The sequence below is a fragment of the Onychomys torridus genome, chromosome 18, assembly GCF_903995425.1.
Source record: "Onychomys torridus chromosome 18, mOncTor1.1, whole genome shotgun sequence".
In the NCBI taxonomy this organism is placed as follows: domain Eukaryota; kingdom Metazoa; phylum Chordata; class Mammalia; order Rodentia; family Cricetidae; genus Onychomys; species Onychomys torridus.
Window position 1 is genome coordinate 36,386,757 of NC_050460.1, and position 10,240 is coordinate 36,396,996.

The 10,240-nt window shown below is 37.6% G+C and overlaps 1 non-coding gene across 1 annotated transcript; it reads right to left on the bottom strand.

Annotated features, from left to right (window-relative positions):
- Positions 1-8,960: 8,960 nt before the first annotated feature.
- On the bottom strand, positions 8,961-9,067 carry LOC118570128. The gene has a single exon (XR_004943126.1). It is a non-coding gene; the product is annotated as a U6 spliceosomal RNA (small nuclear RNA).
- Positions 9,068-10,240: the final 1,173 nt, after the last annotated feature.

Consider the following 10,240-nt stretch of genomic DNA (forward strand, 5'->3'; position numbering starts at 1 on the left):
TGTCAAGAGGTCCATGTAAACAGCTTTTGTCAACACACTATGGATAGAGTTCTAGCAAACCCCAGATTGAATATTTATTCCTACCACCATAATGGCATAATAATTTCTGCACCTTAGGTAACCTGAACTTGCTTAGCCACACTAGTTGGGAATCCCACTCCTGAGAGTAAGCCAGGTACATGCTGGAGTGCTCTACCTTGGCCCCATGGATACTGGCTGTAACTACATTCTATGGCTCCTTTGACTTCTCAGTAATGAAGTAACTTTTTTTTTCTTTTTTCTTTTGAGCTGAGGATCGAACCCAGAGCCTTGCGCTTGCTAGGCAAAGGCTCTACCACTGAGCTAAATCCCCAACCCTCAGTAATGAAGTAAATCACTTGTTACTTTAAACTAGGTGTTACAATACTCCATTATGAATCAAAAAATTAAAAATTCTAGATTTTGTGTGATAGAAGAATTCTGTGGGAAATGTACATTTCCACTTTGTAGAAGTCAATTGTAAACAACATGGGCATGAAATTATGTGTATAGAAGTCAACTTCTTGTCAGTAGGTCAAGTCTGTTCACACCTATCTATAAGCCACTTGGTAAGTTTTATATTAAAATGTTCATGTGATTTTATCCTCTCCTCAAAACTAAGTCCATTTATGTGACTCCTCATATGTTCTAAGTCTTTTGATCCATTGCTAGTTCCTGAAAGGTGACACTATGCAAGGCCTCAGGCTCATCTCTCCTATCTTTCCAGGGCACTCAACTCTCATACTTTAATAGCTGTATCAGAACCTGAGATTTTTTTTTGCACATGCAACTCAACTTTCTTATGTTGCTGTACCATATAGAAACCACATTTAGGTAGATACTTGGCTCAGAGTTCACTTTGCCCATTGCCTACATAACCAAGTCTGTGATGTACCATTAATGGACCAATTCCAAGTTTACCTCTCTTATCAATTCACAATCATTTAACCTCCACAAGTCTCTTAAAGGGCTCCAGAGTGGTCACTAGCTCATTATCTCATCAATCAAACATCATATACAAATATATTTATTGTGCATTTACATTTGACCACTCTTCTCTATTTTCTACCCTATTCCATCATATGAGTGTGAAGATGAACTTTCTTCACATAGTCGAAGAGCATCCCCTTTTAGTTAAGTGTATTAGTCAACATTACCCTAATATGCTATAGGAAGCATACTGCTTTTACCCATATTTATACAATGGCATTTGAAACCTCTTTGTTTTACTGATGCCAACTTTAAGTCTGGCATCTCTTATGCACTTAGTATCTCCCTGCCCTAGTTGTAGTGAGATTTACTTAGATCACAAAGATGACAGTGTGTGTGTGTGTGTGTGTGTTTGTTTTTTGTTTTTTTGCTGGCCTCTATCCACCTCCCGTTTAACGTTCAACATGAAAAGGAGAAGGGAGGTTGCTTCATTGATGGTGTTCAACTCTATCTGCTTCAGTGAGAGTAACAGGATTGTGTAAAGTCTTGAAAAACTAGAGAACAATGAAAGAGTACCCTAGGGGCATGGGCATCAGGCAGAAAGAATGATGGAACCTGAGACGTTATCTGCACTCTAACAGAAGTTAGAACAGGAGTTCTGTTAAGCCCAAGATCGTTGAATTTATCACACACACAAAAAGCTAGTTCTGTTTTCCTGCTGTGGCTAAGTAATTCACATGTTAATGTTGGAAGATGACACTACAGCTTTGGTCTCCATTACCTTGCTAGTAATCCATCCAGCTTATCATAACCAAAGACCCATCACACGAACAAGAGAAACTGATGTTCCATGATATAGATCATTTGTAAATAAAGAAATTCTTTTCAGTGTGTGCTAGAATCTCTCACCCTTGGAAGAACTATGAAAATATTTGACTAACTTTTTGTAGGGGTTAGTTTTCCCTCAATGTTTCTGTACTCTGTATAAAATAAAAGACAGTGTCTAGACAGCATAGAGGAAACTGCCAGCTCAGCTCTAGTTTATCACATGACCTGTGAATAAAGTGTACTATAAGTCTGCAGCAATAGGGTCTTAGCAAGGCTCAAGGAACATCTTTAAAGAGAGGAATGTAAAATAAGTATGTAATAACTGAGGATGGTGACATGTATGGTAAAAAGAATTATTCTGGCTGTAACATAGCTGTTACATTCACAAACTCCTTAAAGAAATGGTTACCTGTATAAGACTTAAACAAGATTGGATCTATCAAAATTTTATGATAGGTGAGAGAGGGGCTCATGAGACCCCAATCCTCCTCCTCCTCCTCCTCCTCCTCCTTCTTCTTCTTCTTCTTCTTCTTCTTCTCTCTCTCTCTCTCTCTCTCTCTCTCTCTCTCTCTCTCTCTCTCACACACACACACACACACACACACACACAGATGCTTATGAAAATAGGAATGGTATTCTTGAAATGAAGGGTGCTAGTGGAAGAAGGCTAATGGAGAGGTTAGAAAGATGACTAAAATTCAACATATAAATATATAAATGATCAATAAATAAAAAATAAGTGAAATTTGTAAAATAACAACAACAACAAAAACAAAAGCAAAACTGGTGAACATCTGTTTTGGTATTTCCCAGGGCAACTGTGGAGTATTCCTCTACACTGTGTGAATGAATGTCATTGTGGTTGGTTTAACAAGGGAGCTAGCTGGTCAATAGCTGGACAGGATAACATTAGGCAGGAGAACCAGACTAAGAATATTGGGAACAAGGAGGACAGTGTCAGAGGAGTTGCCAAACAAACATGGAGAGGAAACAGGAGGTTCAAGCTAAAGATTGGTAATGCCACGTGGCAGAATGTAGATTAATATACATGTGTCAATTTAAAATGTCAATGTTAGCCAGCAATAAGACTGAGCTATTGGCCAAGCATTTATAATTAATAGTAAGCCACTTTGTGGTTATTAAGGAGTAGGCTGACAGGACAGGAAAGTCTGACTACAAATGGCACCCAAAAGTCCAGCACTTACATCCACATAAGACCCGAGAAAGCTTTAAAAAAGTTCTAAACACACAAAAAAGTAGAGTCAAATGTGGCTTCCTAGTCTCATGTTTCTGATGCAGGCCACAATACTGAGATGTGTCTCCCAGAAGCTACCTGTTGGAAGAGCCAGCTTCCAGCCACTAAGCACTACCACCATGCACTAAGCTAAGCTACACCTGCTGCAGCTGACATAGCAGTTTAAGACTTATCTTATGTGATCCAAAAACAATACAGATGCTAATTATAGACTGCAATGAAAAAAAAATCCCCTAAACAGGCTACATTGTGTTTAAACATACACATAGGCTTGGGAGAGAAAAGAGAAAGGGTAGAGACAGTCATAGGTTAAAAAAATAGTTTACAAGTAATAAAGGCTTTAAAAAGGAATATAGTAAAAAACGTAATATGCCACATAAAGATGAGAAATACCCATAGTCTGGATTCTGTATGTTGTTGTGTTGTCTTTAGATTTTCTGATTGCTAATGTGGGAATGGCACCTGCTAAGACACATTGGATTGTGAAAACTACTTGATTAAATCAATTTATATGTTCAAAATTGAAGTCAAGTGATATATTACCTTGGGGAAGAGGTTATGATTTTATTTCCATAGGTGATGAGAGACTATTGATTTGTTCCAGGCTGACATGAATCAGAGTTGATCAAGAAAGACCCTCTGAAAATCCTGACTACAGACACAAAGAAATAAACCTAGAAAAACTATAAGACACATATTTTTACCTGCTAAAACATAAAACAAAAAATCATCTTTGGCTGACTTATGTGCAATGTACTATCTATACTTGCATTAATGCAGACATGTATGTTATCTTTAAAAGTTTATGTATTTTCAGAGTAGGGGGACCAGACATCAATAAAAACAGATGGCCCAGATGATCCAGTATCTAGAACAACTTCAAAGCTTCTAGCTGAGATGATTCAGCCTCACAGAATACTCCATTCCAGCCAAGACATAACAATTATTCTGTTTTTCTCAAGGTACCTCCAAAGATGCCAGTGCCCCCAGACAACAGGAAGCAGTTTATTAAAAAAACAATGCTCATATTCCCAAAAGATGCTTTATGGATGTTATGATTGGGGGGGGGGGGTTGGTTACAAGCTGTTATTTGTCATAGTAAAAAAACAAACAAACAAAAAATGCTGCCGGGTGGTGGTGGCACACACCTTTAATCCCAGCACTTGGGAGGCAGAGCTAGGCAGATCTCTGTGAGTTTGAAGCCAGCCTGGTCTACAAAGCGAGTTCCAGGAAAGGTGCAAAGCTACACAGAGAAACCCTGTCTCAAACAAACAAACAAAAAAAAAAAGAAAGAAAAAAAAAGCTAAACAAAAGAGTTAAACTCAAGTACCCTTTTCTAATGAAAAATGGGGATATGCTATAGAAATTATAGATAAAAGATAAAAGGGTAGATTATTGAATCTACTTTAATCCAAAAAACAACTATTACTCTCAAAATACTTTATATTGGTATGGATTTTGGTTTATGATACAAATTTAAAGTTAGATTGTATGTTCCTACTCTTGTTTAGGATATTGTGTTTATGCAATTCATTTCAAAATGTAATATATAATTAAGAAATACAAATTAATATTTAGTCATCTTTAATAGTCCCTCTTTGGGCCCTCCTTATTGTCTACCCTCTCAGGAGCTGGGGATTGTAAACTGGTTATCCTTTACTTTATAGCCAATATCCACTTATGAGTGAGTACATACTGTGTTTGTCTTTCTTGGTCTGGGTTACCTCACTCAGGATGATTTTTTCTAGTTCCATCCATTAGCCTGCAATTTTCATGACTTGATTGTTTTTCACAGCCATGTTATACCCCATTATGTAAATGTACCACATTTTCTTTATCCATTCTTTGGTTGAGGGGTATCTAGATTGTTTCCAGATTCTGGCTATTATGAATAACTTTGCTATGAACATAGTTGAGCAAGTATCCTTGTGGTATTATTGAGCATCCTTTGGGTATATGCCCAAGATTGAACACCTCATATTTTATCTCACTGGATACTCCTAGCTTCAAGTACTCAGATGTGAGTGTACAACATGGAGTGGGAAAGTATAAGGGAATGATAGATGTGGGTAGTTGGTTGGGGGAATAACAAGATAAGGGTCATATGATCTGGAAAACAGAATAAGTGCAAGTTAGCTCCAGCTGGGAAGGAGGCAGGAAGGTCAATAAGGAAAGAGAAGGAGGGACAAATAAATCCAAAGTTGTTGTTTGATAAAACCTCAAAGAATCATATTATTTTTATACTTAATATTGACCTAAAATGATGCACAATACATATAAATACACACACACACATGCACACGCACACACACACATGCACACGCACACACACATGCACACACGGAGGCTAATATATTTGAGCTAACAATAATCCCTACAAGAACCATAAAGTAACAAAATTTCCATAACAGGCAGGGGGAACCTTCTTTCCAGTGGTTAGTCAGGGTAATCCAAGTGACCCAAAACAATATAAGTCATTGATGTAGGTAGGCCTCGATTGTCTCATACCATACATTTAGTACATAAGACTCAGATAACTTGAGCTGGATCTGACCTAAGAACTTTTTTCCTGTTCCCTCCATCCACAGTTCCATACTATATTATGCAAGCTACTAAGGGATGGAAGTAATTAAGCAGTCCTACCCAGATGCAATACCTATAAATCATGACAATTACCAGCATGGAGAGATATGCATAAAGATACAAGTAGCATTCACATGTCAATGGTAAACAATAGAAGTTTAATTGGACTTAAGTTCCACACAAGAAGAAAATCATGCTTGGTACTGGAAATAGCCAGTATCTTAGTGCTAGTGATGCTATGAACTACAGAAAACAATCTATTAAACACTACTTTGCTTTCCTGTATAAATCCTTACTTTATTTTAACTTACCATTACGCCTGATGATAAATGTTTAGAGATGATCACAGAAAACCACAATTCAATGAAATACAAGGATATATGGATCATGGGCATCCCAATCCCACTGGGTACTTCTACAACAGAGCTCCTGCATCTGTGGCTCAGGGAGCATGGCAAAGGAGGGTCAGAAGGTTATAAGAACCAGAATACCAGGAAGACTGCTGTGAAACAGTCTTTTCTAGAAATGGCTGCATAAAGACTAGAACAATAGCAATGTTAGTAGGCACATTAACATTGAAAGGGCAAATATTTCACCAATTCCCTCCTTAGGCAAAGAATAAAAGCCAACTATCGGCTGCTGGGAGGAGAATAGCTTCTCTCAGAGATGAGCCCCCTTATTGGTTGTCCAATGAAGAGTGGTCAGGTTTGAAATTATATATACACAAACAATAAGAGATGGACTCAGAAGGGTGTATTTACATATATTTGTGCACACACACACAAACACACACACACACACACACACACACACACACACATATATACATATATGTATGTAGCAAATATGATCAAGAGGTTAGCACAGAGGAAGGTACATAAAAAGGTTACCAAACTGAAGGTATATTGAAGGGGTTTGTGAGAAGGTAACTGGAAGGGACTAGTGGGAGTAAAGGGATGAGGAAATGGTGTAATTCTATGTCAATTAAAACATTTTAAATAATTTTTTAAAAATTCATAGCTAATAAATAATTTCCATATTGTTATTCTAGTCAAGAGAATAAGCTATTAAATAATGCAAAGTTCATTTAATTTTAATTTCTTTTTCCCTGTTTTCCAGTGATGTATAGTCGCTTTATACAGTATTGTCTTCTCTAGTCTCCTTTTTCCAAGTCTTTCTTCAGCTTTCATGTCACACACACACATACACACACACACACACACACACACACACACACACACACACACATACGTGTGGTTTTCTGTATCTAATGAAATATAAGATCCACAAATGAGAGAAAAATATGTAATATTTGTTTTCTTGAGTTTACTATATTTTACTTAAATGATTATATCCAGATGCACCCTGTTTTAGCTGCTTTTCTGTTGACATGACAAAACATTATGACCATAACAACTTATAAAAGAAAATATCTAATTTAAGGCTCATGGTTCCAGAGGGTTAGTCAAATAGCATCATGAAATGGAGCATGGCAGCATGATGTTGAGGCAGTAGGTGAGACCTGACATCTGATCCATGATCATTAAGTAGAGACAAAAGAGGAAGAGAGAGCTAATGGGAATGGCATGGCTTTTGAAACTCATCCTCAGTGACATATGTCCTCCAACAAAGCCGTACCTCTAATCCTTTCAAAACAGTTCTACAACTAGGACCCAAGCATTCAAACATCTGAGCCTAAGCAGGGTATTCTCATTCAAATTAGCACACATCTCTTTCCCAGTAAACAACATAATGGCATTCTACTTTATGGCTTTGTAAAATCTCATATGTGTGTATTTATATCACTCTATATATCATATATATGATACACACACACACACACACACACACACACACACACACACACACATCTACACCTCAGATATTCCTTACCCATTTATCTGTTGCTGGACCTTGTCTGCTTCCACAACTTGGGTGTTGTGAACAATGGTACAGCCACCATTAATGTACATCTATGTCTGAGGACTTGCCTCTCCTCTTGATTTCATGTGTTGAATTGTTTTACAAAATGTCTGAGGCTTACTTGTTTTAGAAAGAGTCATGGTGGGAAGCTCTCATTGGGAGAGTTTGGGGGCTCTTTCCAGATTAGGACCTGGAAAGGGGCTGGAAGAGCAGAACTACATCTAGGATTGCTTAGGTAGCACATGATTTTGCAAGATGGCAGAGCTAGTGGTCCGAGGAGCAGAGACTACTCCCTCACTGCTTTGTTGACTGTATCACACTCTTCATCCGCCTAAGACTCAAGCTGGGATGAAGAATCCAGGTCACTGTGCTGGACAGAAAGGACTAGGTCCTTACACAGCTAACACGACAAATATGTTAGAGTGAGTGGCAAATGGAATACCTGAATGACAGAATTAAGGGTGGGCCATGAAATAACAAATTGTCAGAAAATAATCTACTGTTTTTCTCCTGCCTTTTGACCTGCTAAACATTTCACCTTTTCATGTTTTCTCCTATACTAAAAGTCTCCACCTCCTTGATCTAACCAACTGCTACCCAGTCTTCGATAATCAATTAAATTCCCTCTTTGTATAGTTTCTGGTGATCTCTGTAGTGAAAATGCTGGCTATATATCAAAACTTAAAACTTCAAGATACAATATTATATTTAGTTTATGGAGGTTCCCTGAGTTCTTATTATAATATCTTAAAAGGCTAGAAAACTCAGACAACAGAACTCTTGAATATCATCCATGCAAACACATTCCTACGGATTCTCAAAGCATCCTTCAAGAAGCTCTGGGAAATTCTAGGATCAATTTAAAGGGTCCTCACAGGGCTTGCTACATCTTAAAACCAGTGAGAAGTTAAAATTTCTTCACCTGTTTCAAGCAAATCATACTTATCACAGCAGACTTGCATATACCCACTTTTAACTAATCCAAGTAATAAAAAGCCTTGCCCAAATATAAACCAATGTCTTTCACTTTACTGACTATTTTTGTTTTGAAATGCATTAGCATTTTTAAAAGTTACTATGTAAGTGAAATGTATCATGGATGTGTTATTATTCTAAGTGAATTAATAATTGAGTTTTAAAATCTTAGCCTTAATTTCCAGTATTTTAAATGACATGATAGAATCCATATACACAAAAGCTCTTTAGAGTTTTCAGTGTTTATTTTTCGTTTTTTTTTTTTGTTTGTTTGTTTGTTTGTTTTAGTTTTTGTTTTTTCGAGACAGGGTTTCTCTGTAGCTTTGGAGCCTGTCCTAGACTAGCTCTGTAGACCAACCAGGCTGGCCTCGAACTCACAGCGATCCACCTGCCTCTGCTTTCTCAGTGCTGGGATTACAGGCGTATACCACCATGCCCGGCTCGGTTTTTTAATATGGAATGCTCCATGAATTTGTGTGTCATCCTTGTGCAGAGGCCATGCTAATCTTCTCTGTATTGTTCCAATTTTAGTCTATGTGCTGCCAAAGTGAGCACTTCGATGTTTTTTAAGAACCAGAGGGAATAGGCAGAACTTACATTGAGAAGTAGGGTTCGACAGTACTTGTTCTAGTTCACTGTGGCATTGTTTCCCCACTTAGGTGCCTGGGGAACCTTCATACACAACCACAACACACTTCTGATGGGCACATTTCTTGTGCCAGACTACTCACACAGAGAAAGTACATGATTTTCTAGATGTCTTGAGACTGCCATGCATTAAGAGGGAAGGGAAGTTGTTATAAAAGAGAAGCTCAGTCAAGCGTGAGTAAAGGTGGACATGGTGTAGTATATTTCTTCTCTCCTCTAGGATCTTCCTGCCCATGAGGGCCAAGTCCCTTGTTGTGCCCTGGGGTCCACAGCTCTGGCAAGTGTGTACATGCATGTGGAGGACAGGCAAAAGGTAGTCCACACGAGTTTCTGGTCCTGCTGACACATGTTTATGAACTAGTGGTTTATCAAAGAATAGTGATGATAGTAAGAATAGTGATCCCATGGTGTCTGAGGAAAGGAAATTAAAAGAGGATGAGAGAAAAGGTAACTAAAGGAAGTGTTTTCTTCAGAAAAGAATATGACTACACAGGAACCCAGAAAAGCTGCTGACCAAAAAGCAGGTTGCTTTTGCATGGGCTGTTTATTTGCGATTGTCTGTATCATTTTTTTTTTTCATAAATGCCTGAGCTATCAGAAACATTCATGATCTTTGTCACTAGCCACTTGTTCATATACAGAGCCATATCTGGACTGCATCCTCTAAGCCTGATTTTCTAAAAAGATGCCTGAAACACATTTAACCATTTCAACTAATTAGATTATCCATTGTACCCATTATCCACACACACTTCACTTGACAGTATAATGCTATCTCTCTCTGATTATGTTTATCATGGTTTAAATATTACCTTGACCTTCATTCTCCCAACATATTCATCTCATGTTTTTTGTTTCATTTTCACGTTCTCCAAATCCCAGTGTAATAATTTAGAGGGAAATGAACGGAAGACTAAATTCTGACACTTCAGTTATTTGAACTTGAACATTTTCTCCACCTTTCTGTGTCTCAAGTATTTGATTTGCAAAATTATTTTAATAATACCCAATTTTTTGTATCTCACAGAAAATGTGAGGGTATAAAAGATTAGAGAGTATATAAAACTATTTTAGATAAAA